Genomic DNA, 18,232 nt, shown 5'->3' with positions numbered 1-18,232 from the left:
AAACCGGGGAGTCTCAGGGTCTTGCTGAGTCCTTATAAGCAGATGCAATTCTAACTCAGAACCAGGTGCAGTCACAAATACTTTCTAAGCAAGTTGCCATGTAAGTAAAATGGAAAGTTATAGATCCTATGCCTGAAGACACCCATCACCTTTCAGATGTATTTTGCCTAGTATTAAAGATGTAACTCAAACCAGTTTATGTTGTTAATGTACCAATGAGATGAAAATGACTGCATCTAAGATTTATTGTAACTTGAAGATTTCCTTATTAATTAAAAGCAAAACAATTAAAAAAAAATGAGAAGAGACACTTCCTATCATGGAATAGATGAGAAACTATCTCTTTTGTTTACATGCAATGGAACAACTTTCAAAGACATCCCACAGAAGTCTACTTGGAGCACCTACCTGGAGGTAAATATCTGGAAAGCATTGTAATATCTTGAAGAAAGCATCATTTCCCCTCCACCTTTGGAAGACAGCAGTAGAAAGATAAATATGGAAGCTATGCAGGTCCCAGGAGGAGAAACAAGAAGCCAATTTTCCCTTTCCATGGGCCAACCAACATGCAGGCTGGGAGACAAGAACCCCACCTCTTATAGGCAGCGGCTAATTTGAAGGAACACAGCTGATTTGTTAGCAACTGAGGTGCAAAAACAATTTACTGCTTGTATTGTTTGACTGACAACCAGCAAGGATTTAGCTTTCTCCTCTGCCTGGATATGGGAGTGTGGTATACATGTGATTTTTGACCAAATGTGGTGTTTAAGACAGGCATTGATGACACACAAGGAACTGATTGGAATTTTTTCCACATGCACTGGGAAAGGAAGAAGGAAGTTGTAATGGGGAAGGAGGAGGACATATGTGGCCATCAGGATAAGCATCCTGATTTGGCCTTCCACCATGTTGAACTACCACTATAATGTCCTGTAATTTATTCTAGAGGAAACACAGTCTCTACTGGACTTAAAGTTTTTCTTGGCTAGCAAAGCAACAAGGTCTTTTGTAGCAACAATCAGGTGGCAGTGTTAAAGATTATATATAAAATACTAGATTTTATATATAAAATTAAAGATTATATATAAAATAATAGTACGAAGTTCTATTTTATAAAAGTAGACTTAAGAGCAAGTCCTGTCTACAGATTCTCTTGGGTTTCTTGCAAAAATTTAAAATGCTATTGTGCTTCATTTTGCAGGAGTACTAAATAATTGCATGCAGACAATATTTTCTAAGTGCTTATAAAGGACCAGATGCAGAAGTGACTATACATAATTAAAGGCAGTATCAAAACCAGTGCACATGCTCACTTTAGCTATTATTAACCAACTGGAATCAACCACTTGAGAGAGTTCTAAGAGTTTTTTCTTCTTTATACCATCTGTAGTGGTTGATGGACTGGGTCAATTTGAGAAGTTTAGAAGCTTAACTAGCGATTATATACCCTAGGCTGTAGACAACCCACCCTAAGGTACCTCTTCACCTAGATAGTACAAAAGGGAAATGAGGAAGGAGGGATAGGTTTCCATTCCCTGAAGGAGCTCCAGGTTTCACCTTCAGCTGATGCTATCTTCTGGCTTCCAGGGCAAACTCTGGTTTTTCCCTTGGACCCTTCAACCTTTTAGCAATGCGTCAGCCTTCCATTACAGACCCATCAATTCCATGATATGGATTTGCCCCAGAACACTGCAGTGAAACCCAGACCTTGGAGAGATACCTTTGGTCTCCAGTGTGCAAACACCCTCTGCACACTTCCTCAACCAACTCTGGGGCTATCACAAGCCAATCTTATCATTTCTTATACAGATGTATATTTTGTGTTGTATATATTTCTCTAGTAAAATCCTGACTGATAAAACCCTCCATGATCCAGGGATTCATAGTATATGATATTTCTTCTTGAGCTAGTACCTTTTCTGTAACTCAAGCAAAATATATCACACTTTCTTGATTTTTATTTTCAAACTACTCACAAAAAGGGGCTGGGGATTTAGCTCAGCGGCATAAGCGCCTGCCTTGTAAGCAGGCAGTCATGAGTTCAATCCCTGGTACCGGTAAAAATACAAAAAAATCAAACAAACAAAAAAACTACTCACAAAAAGAAGTTGTGTAGTCAACTTTACTGAAGATTTGTAAGGTTGGAATAATTGACTGTGCTGTATACAACTGAAACTCTTGAAATGTTTCTTAAATGGATTTTAGCTGTCATTTGTATTTATTGGGCATTTCCTATGTCAAAGGTAGGGGGCAAACAAAGTCAACACATCCAAGGTTTAGCTCTCATTCGCAGTAGAATAGACAGGAGCCAAAGAAGACATAATAACTGTGATGCCAAGCTGAAAACAGATGCCTTTTGATGGGGCCGGGCCACATCTCTGTTGAAATCCCAGTTATTTCTGCACCAGCTCTGGATATCAGTAGGTATCTTTTCAGTAACAAAGCTGGTTCAGCTAGAGGACTCTAGCATACATGGCTCAGAAATCAGATTACCTTTATTTTAACTAGCAAGCTAATTCTAAACTCTTCTCTAAAAACTCTGTCCTCGCTGAAAGAACTGCAACTTTGCTTAGTCACTCACTTCATGAGGATGAAGGAAAGAGTTGTATCTACTACATTCATAATTGGAGGAGAAAGTTCACGTACAGGCATGAACATATTTCAACTTCCGTTTAGTGTCCTAGGAATGACAGTGATGTGCTACAAAATAGGAGGCAGAGGCCCTGAGAAGGGAAAGGGAGCAGATGGAAAATGGGCTCTGAAAGCCAGGGATACAGAAATGATACCAAGAGCTTTCTTTCTTTTAACACTTTCCCTCCAAATTACTCCTTTCTAGTACTTCAGCTTACAGCCTGGGGGAGGCATTTGCAAGTTTTTTAGAAAGTGGATCATATTCTGTGCTAGAGATGAGGGTATAGCTGTTCCTGGCTGGCTGGACTTGGGATTTCATTGGCTAATTCCAAAGGTTTCATCATCAGTTTTTCTGCATTTCACCCTACCACATTTCTAAGAACACAGGGAAAGGCGACCTTGCCTATCAATGTCATGGTTCTTTTCACTTCCAAAATTAGTGAGAGGCCACTGCCTTAACACATAGTTTTAAATTTGAGAAACAACAAATAAGAAAAGTCAAATGCTATATGTATAGCAAGTAAGACGGTAAATGTAACCTAGGTTGTGAGCAGTTAAGTATATGTGGTGGGAGTGTGGATTTGGTGAGGGAAAAATAATAGCTTCTGAAGCAAGGGATGGAAAGAAGAAGCAGGGTCAGAAAGAAGATCTGAGACCAGCATGTCTGAGATGGTCATGCTCCAGAGTCTCTGCTCACCTTGGTTTTGACATGATTATCACCCTTCATTGGCAGCCTGTGAAGTGTTCATTGATTGATTAATCAATGACTGACACCCCCCTCCCTTCATCCAGTGTCTCTTGTATAACCAGGGGTGGCAGGAAGGCGGGGGAAGGTAAAAGAGTAAGTTAACTAATAGGACAAAGCAAGAGATAACAACTGAGAAGACAGAAGTTCAGGCAAATAGAGTCCAGAAGAAGCCAAAGCACTGGGAATAAACTGACTTCAGTGGAAGGGTAGCCACTGCTTATCTAGAATCATGCAAGGGCAAGAAAATGAGACAAGGTATACAAGAACTGACCTACTGTGAAGTTCAAAGGACACAGAAATAAGGAAAGAACAGCTATACTGTGAACTCTTGGTTATCTGAGAGCAGTGTGGAGACTCTAACACTTAGCAAAGATACCTACAAATGAAGCGCTATGAGATCTGAACAAAAATCCAAGCATCACTGGAAGTTGGAAGAGGAAGAGATTATGGAAAAATCTTCATGAATAAACTAACCCCTGAGATGGAGCACGTTAAGATGGGAAAGTTGAAAGGAAGATATTTGTAGGGATAAAGAGTTGCTGGCTCTGACGTGTGGAATTTGGATTTGAAAGTGGAAAGTCAACCTGAGATGCTGGATAGATACAGGCTCTGCTCTTCTTTCTTCCTCCTCTGTTCCTGCATAATACTAACTGTGCACATTTGTCCTACTGGGAAGGAAGAAAAAAGCCAGGAAATCCAATTTGGGAAGAGAGAGGCAGTCACGGTGAAAATGGCCTTTACTTTCACCTTTCAGTTCAGATTTGATGCCCAAAGCTCTGCCATTCCAAACTTTGCATTTTCTCCTGGTTGGGACTTTACTATCACTGCCAGGAATTTAAGGTCTTCAGGAACTGAGGGAGGCTTCCCAGTTCCTTAGGCAGCTGTGATTTCTCTTTTAGTGGTTACTTCCCAGTGGTCAGGTATTATGGTTTGTGTGTAAATGTCCCTCCAAAGCCTCATGCAGTCATGGGGAGTGGGCCTTTCAAAGATGGCTGAGTCTAACATTTGCGATTGGTTTGTTGTCCAGTGCTATGATTGGCAGCGTGAGTGCTGCACTTGCCCAAGGGGCAGGTAGCTGGCATACAATATAAGGGAGGGAAGGAGGCATTCTTTTCTCTTTGGCCCTTTTTGCCCTTTAGCTCTTGTCGCTTGTAGCTGCCATGAACAGTTGCCCCTTTGCCACAGCACCCTGCCTTGGAGCCAGCTGAGTAAGATTAAAACCTCCCAAAACTGCCAGCTAAATAAACCTTTCTTTCCTTCATTATGGGCGTCAAGTATTTTGTCTCAGCAACAAGAGGAAAGTAGCTAAGACATCAGGTTATGGGGCCAGGCAGGATGGTGTGCGGTGTGGCCATGCATGTGCCAAACAATACACCATAGAATATCCAGAGAAATGCCCACTCTGACTGTATATATTTGTGCATTTAGAAAACTGAAAGCAGGACTTCAGCTTCTAGTCAGCAGAAGACAAGGCAGTGTGGACAGTGCTCCAGTGCCCCCATGCCGCCCGTGCACCCCAGCCTGCAGCTTTATGTGGTCAAAATGCAGGCCATTAAGTGTGTGGTGGGCTACGTGAATCTAACTCAGGACCTTCTGCTTATGCTGCTGAGTTATATCCTCAGCCCCAAACTTACCTTTCTGAAAAATTCTAGGTTGTTTACTTCGAGTTTTGGGATAAAAATGTCTGCATAGTGTTAAACATTTTCCAAAATGATTGCATTAAGCGAAGAACATGAGCTGTAGGTAAAACTTGCCTACAGATGAGTTATACAACCAAGGCATTTCTCAGAGAATATATCCCCACTGTTTTGACAACTATTTTGCCAATGTTATGGTAGATGGAAAACTAGTGAATCTGGGCTTACAGGGTACAGCTGGACAAGAAGATTATAACATTATATCCGTTCACCAGTCCACAAACAAATGTGTTCCTAATTTGCTTTTCTCTTGTGAGTCCTGCATCATTTGAAAATGTCCATGCAAAGTGAAGGAAGTGCGACACCACTGTCCCAACTCTCCCATTATCCTTGTGGGAACAAAACCTGATCTTAGAGATGATAAAAGCATGATCAGGAAACCGAAGAAGAAGCTGACTCCCACCTATCGGCAGGGTTTGGCCATGGCTAAGGAGATGGTTGTAAAATGCCTGGAGTGCTCAGCTCCCACCCAACAAGGCCTCAAGACAGAGTTTGATGAAGCTGTTGAGCAGTTTTCTGCCCATCTCCTGTCAAGAAAAGGAAGAGAAAATGCCTGCTGTTGTAAATGTCCAAGTCCTTAATTCTTGGTCCTGTCCCTTGGAATCTCTGTATACGTTGCTCAAAAAATAGTGGAACCTTCATACTCAATGCCAAGTTTTTGTTACAGATTGATTTGTCCACAAAATCATTTTGAACCAGTCAGTAATCCTTCTAAGGTTTTGTTTTAAACATAAGAATTCAAACTCATTTCATATTAAAATTTAGCCCTAAAATGAGAAAGAAAGAAAGAAAGAAAGAAAGAAAAAAGAAAGGACAAGAATACTGAACGTGGACTTTAAAGTCTTCCTTTGGTTTAGTTATTTTCAGTGCTGTATCTTGACACCATAGTATGGTCTGGAGAACCCAGTAGCCTCTCCCTGCCCATTGTTCTAGCCTTACCCTCCATCATTGGCCCGGTTGAATCCACTGCTATTTCCCACCCATCCCCTTGGCACACTCAAGCTTCCCTGCCCACTCTCACCTTGCCTGCCCTCATCACCACACTCCTGTCTGAATCCTTTCTACTTTGCTAGCTGTATGACTTGGGGGGTGAGTAGTTCCCTTCTGTGTGTCTCAGTTTTAACTGTGGGCTGGCTAAAGGAGCTGATCTATGGAAAGCCGCTGCCCTATCTACTCCTGAACACACAGCTGCTACCTAGAGAATACACGTGACAACAGAATGCCTATAAGCAAGATTTATTTAGTTCTCAGTTATTGTCCCAAGGTCTGTCAATTTTTAAAGGAATAGATGTACTGAACTGGGTTTCTTCCCTGTTGTTCCTATTTCACTTATTCAGCATTTAGATTTTCATACCTTTTCTTTTTAAACAGTAGTTTGGTTGAGAAACAATTCACATTCCATGCAATTCACCAACTTAAAGTGTACAAATTGATATTTTTAATCTACTGAAAGAGTTGTGTAATGATTACCACAATCAATTTCAGGCCATTTTATTACCCTAAAGAAGCCTTATACCCATTTAGCAGTTAGCTCACTTTTTCCCCCAAACTTCCAGACCTAAGTAGTTATAACTATCACTGCAGCCCTCCGTATTCTGGAGTATTTCATATAATCTTATGAATTTTAAAAGGAGCCAAACACTTCTTAGACTTTCATGATTTTCCTAAAATACCCTGTCACAGGTATACCCAAGTAAATCATATTCTAGGTACCTCCTGAAATGTTCTGTCAAATAAAAACCAAGACAGGAGTTGAGTCAAGTTAAATTTACTATTCAGATTTCATTTTTGGCCCTTGTTTGTCCAAAGTAAGACAGAGGAATAAGTCAGGAACGAAGATGATGTGTTTTTGATTTTCCAAGTTACAGAGGAGCTTTATTGCAAGGCCTCAAAGTGAGATTTTGTTTGGTAATTATCAAATTTGGCTATACCTTAGTAAAAAAACAAAAAACAAAAAAACAAAAAACACTAGGCCTGAGCCCTGACCTACTGCAAACCATCCTCAAAGTATTGTATTATCAGTACTGTAGTTCAGCATCTTTGCAAAGTTCCCCAAGGAATTCTATGAGCAGCCAGGGTTGAGAACTCTTGTTCCAATGGAAACAAGAATTCTAAGCAATAATAATTTGTTGAATTCCAGCCATGCCCAGCATGATACACAGCCAAAGTTTTCAACTCTGTCTTCAGGGAAATGAATCTCTCAATTTTTAAGAAAGCAGTAACAACAGAATATTCATTTCACAAGAATTTTCTTTATAGCCAACATTACTATTAGACTTTTACCATGTGAAATTGCTGATATTTGTCTGGTTTTGAATATAAAAATGGAAATTTTATATCATGAAACCAAACTGAATTGAATACATTTATTTCATAAAATTAGGTATACATATATATATATATATAATACATAATGCTCAATCTAAACTATTATCTTACTAATCTCTCATTCATTTTTCTTGAGCTTCACATATTTTGTAAAAAGAACATTTAAGCTTTATTTAGTATATTTTCTTATCAGAGGATAGAAAATAAATTAGCTGGGGTCTGGGGATTTAGATCAACAGCATAAGTGCCTTCCTGGCAAGTGCAAGGTTGTGAGTTCGATCTCCGGTATTAAAAAAAAAAAAAAAAAATTTAGCCACACAGAAGAACAACAGCATGAAATTTCACAAACAGAAAAAAACCAACTATATAAATTCTACTTTTTGCACACATCATTTCTGGCAAACAGGTCATAAAGTACATTGTCATAAATCAAAAATATATGTTCCCATTGGAAAACTTTTATGATTAGGGATTATGCTTTTGAATAAGCCTTATATAAATATGAGATATCAACAACAGGTTATGAAAGCAAAACTGCCACAACTGTGAACCTTTATTAACATTTAAAATAAAACATTATTCAAGAGTTGTAAAATGTCAAAATTATGTTTCACCCCCTGATCATTATACTGTCATTTTAAAAAACAATTGAGTGCCATTCATTAAAACTGAAGAAGTGTTTCTTTGATCTAGTTCAGGAGATCTTACCTACGGGCAAGATTCAGCTTCTTTCCTCCCTGCTATAACCAAGTATAAATGCCTTAGTTTCCACCCAAAGCCTTTCACAGCCTTGAGGAGCTTTAGCTCTCTGTGCAGGCTCCACAACGTCTAGTCAATTGCATTTCTGCTTGCAGTTCATCTCAGGCTGTGAATTCAGCTTCTGCCTCCTTCTATGACCAAAGCTGCTGGTATCTCAGTCCTTATGAGCTCTACTTTGCCAGATGCCTTCCTAACTCCACTTCTGCCTGAATTCCTGCCATGGCCTCCCAGTCCGCAGTAAAAATGATTAGGGTTATGTACTGCGACACCTTTCTTATACCAAGCATATCTCTGGCAAGTGTTTCATTCAAGAATGAATAAATTCCTAGATTTTTACATTCTCTATTACAGCTTACAACTGAACAACCCCCTGCTATCTCATGCTGGACATGGATATTTGGGAAAGTATCAGCACATAGTTCTGGCATACTATTTCTTAAGCAGTGGTTTTTGCTCTACCAGTGGACATTATGTATTTGTATAGATATATAATACATAGATAATGTATAGATATTTTTGGTTGCCACAACTGAGGACAAGTTCCTGTTATCTCATGGGTACAGGCTAATGATAAACATGCTGCACTGTAAGTCTGTTCCTCAGCTAGCTGAGGTGAGAAACACAGTTCTAGAGAAATTTCAAGAACCTTCCATAGCCCTAACAAATTCAACTGAAAATTGACAAGAGATGAGAATGATGTTTCTATTTTCAGTAAAAAAAAAAAAAACTTTTTCCTCTCCAATTATCAAAGTTCACACTTTTTATAGAAAAATTAGAAAATAAAAGCAAAATATTACAGGTGATGCTAATATCACTGTGTATTTCTACAGAGTTGTGATCACATATAATTTATATTGTGCTTTTTCTACATAATGTTAACCAAGTTTTTTTGATATTACCAAAAGCTTTTCATACTTCACTTTAACTGCTACCTGAGATTCTTCTCTATGAGCTAACCATAGTACAATGAACCATTCTCATATGAATGTAAATTTGTTTCTAGGTTTTTCATTATGGCCAAAAATTGTGGTAAATATAGATCTATATATGTGTTTCTGAATATGTAGTTATTTCCTTAGAAAAGATATATATTCCTGATAGCATTATGAAAAGCAAACATGATTTGTCAAAGGAATTTAATGCCAAAGTCTTTGTGAAATATTCCCCTAAACCTAGTTCTTCTCTAGTACAGAAACATGTGGAACACACAACTTCAAAATACCCCATTTGAGAAACATCAAAGGAAGTAGGAAAGAAAAAATTTCATCCCAGAACTTTCTGAACAAAGCATTACAGTGGATCATGAGAACAAGAATGAAAGGTCTTGTGATTCTTGGCACAAAGACACAAAATCAAAATATTCTTAAAATGGCAGGATTTGGTAGTTATGGAGGCAAAACGATTTTTATTTAAGACATCTTTCTTTCAAGCATATCAAGCCATTTAGCTATTTTATTTTTTGATTGTATTTTCTCTTTATCTTAGGTATTTATTTTGATCTTTAGAAATATAATAAATTTTATAAACATCTTAATAGTTTTCTGGAATAAATTCATAACAAGAAAGAATAGGTAAAAAAAAAATTTATTAACAGCCAGAAAGCTTCCCTATAATTTATCATCTGATTCCCATATGGCTACAAAGAAGCAGGAAAAGGTTCTTCCTGCTCCTAGATTTAAGGGGATACCTACAAGTTTACATTACTCAAAGAAAAACAATGTACCTTGAGGAGTAAACTCAAAAGACGATAAAAAGAAATAGTAAGAAACAGAATCAGAGAACCAGAGTTTCTGCTTGTGTATGCCCCCGACAAGCCCACAGGTTAAGTAAGGCAAGTCACTGACATTTTACATGTCAAATTCAGAAAAGGTAGACTTCTCCAATATGAAACAATCGTGTAATGTTCTTGAAGAAGCACTCTCTAAATGCCATACCATACCAAAAGGACTGTTACTATGTATTTTATGCATTATACTCTAAGCTTTGTGGTGATAGCCCAGGTGTGATTAAAAACAAAACTTCTGAGCCATGGGACTGGAAAGAATCAAGCAGATGTCTGAGCCGGGAATTACTGGCTTAAAAGCAGGCATCAGAACAGGAATCAAAAGTCTGTTCCAAGTCACAGGGGTGGAAATAGGATATTAGAAATGAGAAGGGGCTGCCTAAAAACAATCTAACAGCAGCAATTCTGACTATTGACACCACAGCTTACTGAGAGTTTGCTGTCAGTGGGCACTCTGTGATGTTGTGTTTGCATTATCTCAGCCAGGCCTCCCTTCAGCCAGACAGGAGCTTAGAGACAGGTTCAGAGCTAAAGAATCTTACAGCTGCAACTTCAACCACTATTTTCTGACTTGGGGCCCAAAGGGAAGTGCAGAGAAGAGCTGCAAAGAGGAAGGATGAACCTGAGCTAGGGCTGAGGCCAGACTGCTGGCTCTCTGACTCTTCAGTGGGAGCACGGAGCAGTGAATCACCTTCGGTTATCACACTTGAGGTGAGCTCAGATCTCCTTGGACAGCTGGGGGCCAGGAGTCCTGACAGTGACACAAGCTGCCCTTCTACCTGCCTTCTCCCACCAGCTCCCTCCCATGCTGGGGCGGGGCTGGGTTACAGCCTGGCAAGAGGTAGTCTGTACTACAGAAGTGAGAGAAGCAATGGTGAACCTTGATCCACAAGTAAAGGTCACCACAGTGTGGCACATCCACAGGCCATCCAGCTCAGGGCTTGTCTCCATTAGTGGGGTCAAACAATGAATGTAATAGTTTGTAAACTTAGATAATTTTTAAATTTTAAAACAGAATTTTTTCCCCCAAGGGAGCTCTCATGTGAAAGCCAAGAACTTATCAGGAATCAGTAGAGAGATTATGGTTTACAGAAAGAAAGAAGCTCAGAATGCCCTTCCCTTCCCTTCTCCTCAGGGTTAAACACCTCCAGGGGCCCCAGAGCTGTAAGCAAGGCTGGAGCCCAAGACATCAACACAAACAGCTGAGGACCTGAAACATTCTAACTTTAACGCAGTGACCCAGTGATACTCCATTACCATGTACTTTTCTGAAATCTTAAAAACAAAACAAAACTTATTTTCCATCTGTGCTATACTTTTAGCTCCAAAGCTAAAAGAACCAAAGAACCACTTACTCCCTTGTTCTTTTTTTTTTTTTTAAGGAGAAAAAGGAAAAAAACAGAAGAAGGGTACAAGTAATACAAAATTTAAAAAATAAACAGTAAGAAATCACTAGTTAATAGATTACATATTCTCATCTTAGAAATAGTTGTTCAAGTTACATTATTGAAGCATATAAAGTGGACTTTCAAACAGTGAGAGTGCAAACAGTTTTGTTCAATGATCCAAAAAACACTTAGGAATATGGTTATCTATCTTATACACTTAAACATATATGCAGTTTTAACCTTTAGAGCACTTTCTTTTCTTTTGTACAATGACAATTACACATTTTGGGTTTTATTACTCCCACAGTTCTTATTACTTTTTTTTGAAGAGAGTAAAACCAAATGCGACATATCAGAACAGAGTCAGTCAAATCAAAAGGATGGTCATAACAGATAATGTAAGAACAAAATATAAGGTGATCAACAATGGTTACCATACTGCCTCTTGCTATTTTAAGAAGAATTGGCAGTTATAATGAAATTGAACTAAACAGTAAAGAATAAAACCAAAGCATTGGAGACATTACAGGATTTTAAAAGAAAACAATAGTCAACCGGAATGGGCGTCATAATGATTCTTATTGTCTTCACAGTTATGCCGTCAAAATTCCAGAAATCCAATATAAGAACAGAATATTAAAAGCCGTCAGAGACAAGAAACAGATTACTTACAAGGGAACACCTATCAGAATTACAGCAGACTTCTCAGCACAAACCATCAAATCACAAAAAGCGTGGGAGGAAATAGTTCAAGCTTTGAAAGATAATAACCTCCAGCCAAGATTGATATATCCTGCACAACTGTCCCTAGAAATTGATGGAAAAACAAGGTGCTTCCAGGATAACGAGGAACTAGGGGAATTTGCAATCACTAATTCAACTCTACAGAGAATACTGCAGGATAGTCTAAAAAAGGAAAATACCAAGATTCCAGAAATAGTGGCAGAGAGGCCACAATGAATGGAGCAGAAGGTGAAATGAAGAAGACAAACTGACAACAAATGACAGAAAAAGAGCTCAGCAGAAATGAGGCAGAGATCAGAAGGTAGGAACAGCTATTTTGGAGAAAACAAGACATCATAATAGCTAGTGCTGATTTAGTATCATCTTGTTTTGAAGTCCCATCAAACTTGTATTCTTCTGTCTCCATTGGTCTTAAAAGGTTGTATCTTATTGGATTTTATTATATATGATAATATAAGCAAAAACTTTTATAGACAAGGAGTTTATATAGAAATCATTGTTCATTTTCTGTTAATTGGTCCTAAATACCCTGTAATAATGTCATTCTCTTGAATGGTTTTATAGTGTCTTGATATGTTTGGTGCTACAGTATACGAAATTATACTCAAAGATTTCAAGAAAAGAGACACTATGGTAACTATTTTTATGTCAGGATATCTTGTGGTGAAACACTATTTTGCTCAAATGGTTATGATTTGACCTGCACTGTTCTGTTGTTATGCCCTCTTTTATCTCAATCCCCTTTTTTTGAATTATTTACTTTTTTCTTTTTATTTTTTTAATTAAGGGAAAAATAAAAAATAGCAGGATACATTATAGTAACCTACTTTGATGTCCTATTAACTTGATTTGAAATCCTGTATTGCCCTCACCATCTTGTTTTGACTGATTTTCCTCTATTCTGCTTTGCTTGATAATACCAAGTTCGAAAGTATAGACATAACCGTGAAGACAATACTCCCTTGTTCTTGTCTAAACTCATTCTGCTCGAACTTTAAGGAGTAGTGAGAGCTACTTACGATTTTTAGAAACTTTGTTCATATCTTTTTCTTTCCAGACAGAACATTTAGGAATCTGTTAGTCTAATTTTACTGGGGACAAAAATGTATATAAAGCTCTAAGTGATGTATGCAATTGTGTGTGTGTGTGTGCTGGGGGCTGGGCATAAATGTACTAACATGAATAGATCTCAAAAATGTAAGTAAAAAAGACAAATTAAAATATATGTAATTTTAATTTTAATAACATATTAAAATACAAGAAAGTCATCTGGAATGACACAATCTCAATATGTTTCTGTATGAGTGGTGAACTGTCATGTCTTATTTAACTCACTTCCAGATGATTTAAGTTGCTATCCACATATAAATGATCAAAAGGGCTGGTCCTGGGCTGTGCAACCATGCTACTTGAGTCTGAATCCCCAGTTCTGCCTCATCCTAGAAATGCAACCTTCGAGAAGGAACTTATCTCTCTGGATTCCAGTTTCCTCGTTTAAAAAAATAAAATGATTTAGTACTTGCAAAGCATTAACAAAAAGTCTTGGGATAAGTACTCACAAATTGTTAGCCTAAAAAACAGTGACTTTTTAAATGATCAGACAATATAAAGGGCAAAGTAGACAGAATGGGAAAAGATTTGTACTAGAAAAAAAAAAGAGCATTGAAAATCAGACTTAGGAATGAGAATTAAATTCAGGAGGAAAAAAGGAGCCTTTCATTTACTCGACAGGTGTTCACTGAGTCCTTTCAGTGTGCCAGAAACCATGGTAAGTGGTTAGGGTATATTAGTGAAAGAAATGGACAATGACAACAGTTTACAGAAGACCAAGACAATCAAGCCTGGCTGGTATGGCACAAGGGTATGTGTCATACAAGTGTTGTGTGTATACTGCGGGTCTGGAAGTCAGTGTGACATTGAGGTGCATGGGAATGTGAGCCTGATACAGAAGGAATTCAGGTCTGAAGCCTAAAAGAGGTCCAAAACCTGCCGTAACAGACCACAGATATATCTGGCGGGTGCTTGAGAATAGAGGGGACAAGTGGGCATTTGTGGTGGGCTAGAAAACCCTGGCCATGAGCTTTTCAGAGTTCATCCAAGCTTTGTCCAACTCAGTTGGCCTAGAATCAGAAGACTCAGCTCTGTCTAGTCGAATGCCCCTTATCACTGACCAGAGAGATCCTGAAAAGGGGAACCTCTGTGAACCTCAGAAGCCCCTGACCAAGTAAGCCCATATCGGCTATTACATTCTGTAGTTTTCTTGTTATTACAAACAGGTCAATGAAAGGTACTTCCTTTCCCATGACCAATATATTATAGTCCAGTGTCAAATGTATAAGACTCTAACAAGCAGGAAAATGTTGAAAAGATTATTCACATTCATATCCCTTTTGAGAGGCTGTTATATTGAATTTTAAACCAAATGTATACATTGGGGTCTAAAAATAGGTCACTCAAATAATTTTGTTCCATACATACAGCTGTTCTAAAGTATAAGCCATACTCATCTAGGAAAATCTATAGTGGAATCTCAATAATGAACACTGATCTAGCCTTATTTTTGGCACAGGAGGTCACACGCATGAGAGCAGCACATAGTGGAGCCCAGCATCTCTGATGCAATGAGTACCTAAGGTCAGTTATAAACCGTGATATCTGAATCTATGTGCATTTAAATTAGACAGTTTTGGAGAAAGAAATAAATCATGGGCTATCAAAGTGGCAAAGAGAAGCCATGAACAACCATGCTTTATTTTTTCATTCATTTGACAAATCGGTCTCAGAAATAAATTGCCAACATAAACAGGCTCTGACTCATTTCCCACTGCTTGCTGTACTTGGGTTCTTTCCTCCTCCAAGGTCACGGGATACATGAACTTCAGGGATACTCTCTGTGTGAGAAAAGCCCAGCATGAAGATAATCAACAAACTGTTAGGAGAAATAGCTACTTTCTACCAACCATGAGCAAGGCACACCAAGGCTGGGCTACTGGAGCCTGATCCCGTTTCTGCACTCACCAGTTATATGACCGTGGGCAAATCATTTAACTCCTTTCTGCCTCAACTTCCCCTTACAGGGTTGTGATAAGGATGTTACTATTTACACAGTATTTTAAGCAGTGACTGCTGTAAAATATGCACTATATATGTGTTTATAAAATCAATCCTAGTTGTTAGAGGCAACTAAGCATAGTTGCACATCAGTTCTCTTAAACAGCACTTCCTCTCTGCTCATCCTACTCACCTCATAAAGCACCACAGAAAGCCATACATTAGACAAGACAAGGATCAGCTGCTCCTTGCTTTTACTTAAGAAGAACCAAAAGGAATGTATACTAAAAAACTTTCTGCAAGGATTGCTGAAATCAAAATGACTCTTCTTTTGAAAAGGCGTTTGTTGAGAGACACAGAATTAGAATGGCCTGGCATGGTTCCCACCAGCATTGGAGCCTGTAATTTCAACCAGTTGTTTGCTTGAGTTATTAGAACCCATTTTACTCTTAGCTTTTTGGTGAGTTGTGTGTGTGTGCAAGTGTAGGCATGTGCACATGCATACACACTGAAAGGAAAGCATCACAGCCCAGGAGGGGTCAACATGCTTAAGCTTCGGTCATTTCAGCCAGAAGACAGAGTTGTTACCTGCAGCAAATTTTCTGAGCTTCAGAAAACTGGTGCTGCTGTTAATTTCAAAGATCTTGACAGAGGCCTTTTGTGCACTTTTTTCTGGTTCAAGATCTATATTCAAAGTGGGGGGATGATATGTTTCATCTTCAGGCCAGCTAAAGAGCTTCGGTCTCTCCCCTGGCTACAGATGCATCCTCAGGGTGTCTGGAGTATCACTGTTTAGGACAACAAGTACCAGACTCAGGGGTCAGGGTCACCTCCACTATCCCATTAACTCTGGAAAAGCATCTTAACCTCTCTTCAACCTCTCTAAGGTTGTCTTGTTTCTTTTTTTTTTTTTTTTAAAGTGGTAACAACAATAATCTGTCTTAACAAGCAGTCATAAGGAATAAACGTGAATACCTGAGAACTTAGTATGATGCCTGACAGTCCATTCGTTAAACGTGAGACTTCACAACAACAGCTGTCATTGCCCCCAAGTGCTACAGTGAGACTGTCTGTGTATTCATCTGTGGATTAGGTCAGGAAGTTTATACTGGTTTTTAAAGTCTCTAGTGTGAACTTCTTAAAAACACTCCATCTGCCTCCTCTACTGTTTTTCTTCTTTGCTTTTAAAAAAATCTTTCAAAACAAAACAGTTATTTTAAAGTACATATGAGATGCGTATTCATCATTGGAAGAGATTCCCAATGATGCTGTGGTCAAAAAGCTGTCTGTCTTATTTCCTCTTCCCCCTACATGGTCATGGGCATGAATGATGCTTCTCCTAACTTGTCCCACAGACTCAGAAGCATTTGTGGGAAGGAGCCAGTGGTGACCCTTCCAATAACTAGCTGTGTCACCTTGGATAGGTCACATTTGTATGTTGGACTGTAGTGTTTTCATCTGTGACATAACAGGGTAGCCATCAGCACGAGAGAAGGAGGAGGAGGAGAAGCAGCAGCAGCAGAAGCAGAAGACGATAACGAAGAAGACGACACTAATGACAAGGATGAAGATGAAGATGAAGTAGCGGTCATGTAGTTAGTGGACCCAACCTAACAGTAGATAGCAACTGCTTATTGCTGCTGCTGTAACAATAGTGACAGTGCCTGTACCTGTGCTCCTGGGACAGATTAGAATGCTACAGGAAGAAGACCTGCTTCCCTTTCTATTCCTTGTCACCGGGCATCTGCACTTCTACCCGTCCACTTTCCCAGGTCACTGTGATTTCTACTTCAGAGGTCCTCAGGCAGCTCTGAGTATGTGCCCCACTCTGATATCTATTTCATGCCAACATCACAGAAAAGATGCCAGTTCTCTAAGTGGGCTGGACCTCAATCAGCTTCACAGAGAGCCTTCTGCTCTTGGGAGTCTGACCCTTCTAGGCCTCCATACACAGCAGGACGCAGCATCCCCCGCTACTCTATCATCCCGCTGCCTGTAGTAGCTCCGAAGTGGTCTGGCTCTGACACATGCTGCCATCACAGCACCCTGGCACCCCTTCTTGGATTGGCACTGGAGCTCACGCTTTCATATAACTCACCCCTCCCAACAGAGGCCTCACTTACATGTTTTCAAGAGCCCATTCGCTTCTGACGAAGCTTTTCTCCTCTTTAGATTTCTCCTATGATTCATTTCTTGTTTGATGGTAACTCAAACCCAGAATTGACTAGAATTGCCTTAATGTCTTTATCAACTTAAAATCAAAGATGTCTCTCCTCAAATGTTTCTTTGAACTCTTTCTCAATACCAGGTTCTGTCTCTGTTCCCATTCTGTAACCTAATAAGGACTGAAAGCTGTTTTCAGTAGTCACTTTTTTTTTTTCAACTTTAAAAATAATTTCTGAATGCCAAAGAACTGAGGGACAAATAGGACATTTGGAGTCTTCATTTCATTCAGGAGAAAACAGGCCAGACAGGCAAGCCATGTGCTGCTCACAGAGAGGTGGGTGAGCAGTTAACAGACTCCAGAAAGTGCTCCTGCCACCTCACTTCCTCACCCAGCCAGGACTGGGTTCTCCAGGCTCTGCACAGTGACTGTATCTCCTCTCAAGAAAGTTCTGAGGGCCTTCTGCAAGGCCTTGGTTACTTGTTTCTGCCAGGGGTCCCAAATCCATCTGGGACTCATTCCTCTTTCATTTGCTTTCTGCAAATGACGACTAAATCCCTCTCAATTTCTAGCTGCTTTCTCCAGGGAGCTCCACCGAAGCCTCCCATGGGCGCCCTGCAGCACCTTGTATGCCCTACCACACTGGTATTGCTCACTTGTCACAGAGCATTTACTCCTGCATGCTTTCACCTTGCGTAGTTCTGTATACAGCACCAGGGAAAAGCACACACAGTGCACTCACATCAAAATGTTACCGTGAACATTTTTCCTACCTGTCAAGCACCTGAACACCAAGAGAAGGGAAGAGTCCCAAGGATAGTCAGGATCCTAGGAGCATATCCAGGTTTCACCTCATGACTTCCTCTTTTCTTATTCAGGGTCCTGCTTTTGCAGGAAGGAGTAAGCCCTTGTAAGCTTCCTCACACAGCTGCTTTAGCA

The 18,232-nt window shown here is 39.4% G+C and overlaps 1 protein-coding gene and 1 pseudogene across 8 annotated transcripts in view; one reads left to right on the top strand and one right to left on the bottom strand.

Moving 5' to 3' along the window:
* Window positions 1-18,232, bottom strand: part of Plce1 (phospholipase C epsilon 1) — a 349,441-nt gene that overhangs the window by 188,649 nt on the left and 142,560 nt on the right. The window lies entirely within an intron of this gene.
* On the top strand, window positions 4,880-5,641 carry LOC100721844 (ras-related C3 botulinum toxin substrate 1-like; annotated as a pseudogene).

This window comes from Cavia porcellus, unplaced genomic scaffold (genome assembly GCF_034190915.1).
Source record: "Cavia porcellus strain 051 isolate PalLab524CR breed Dunkin Hartley unplaced genomic scaffold, mCavPor4.1 scaffold_28, whole genome shotgun sequence".
NCBI lineage: Eukaryota > Metazoa > Chordata > Mammalia > Rodentia > Caviidae > Cavia > Cavia porcellus.
The sequence above is the reverse complement of the archived record's forward strand: the minus strand, read 5'-3'. Positions and strand labels throughout refer to the sequence as shown.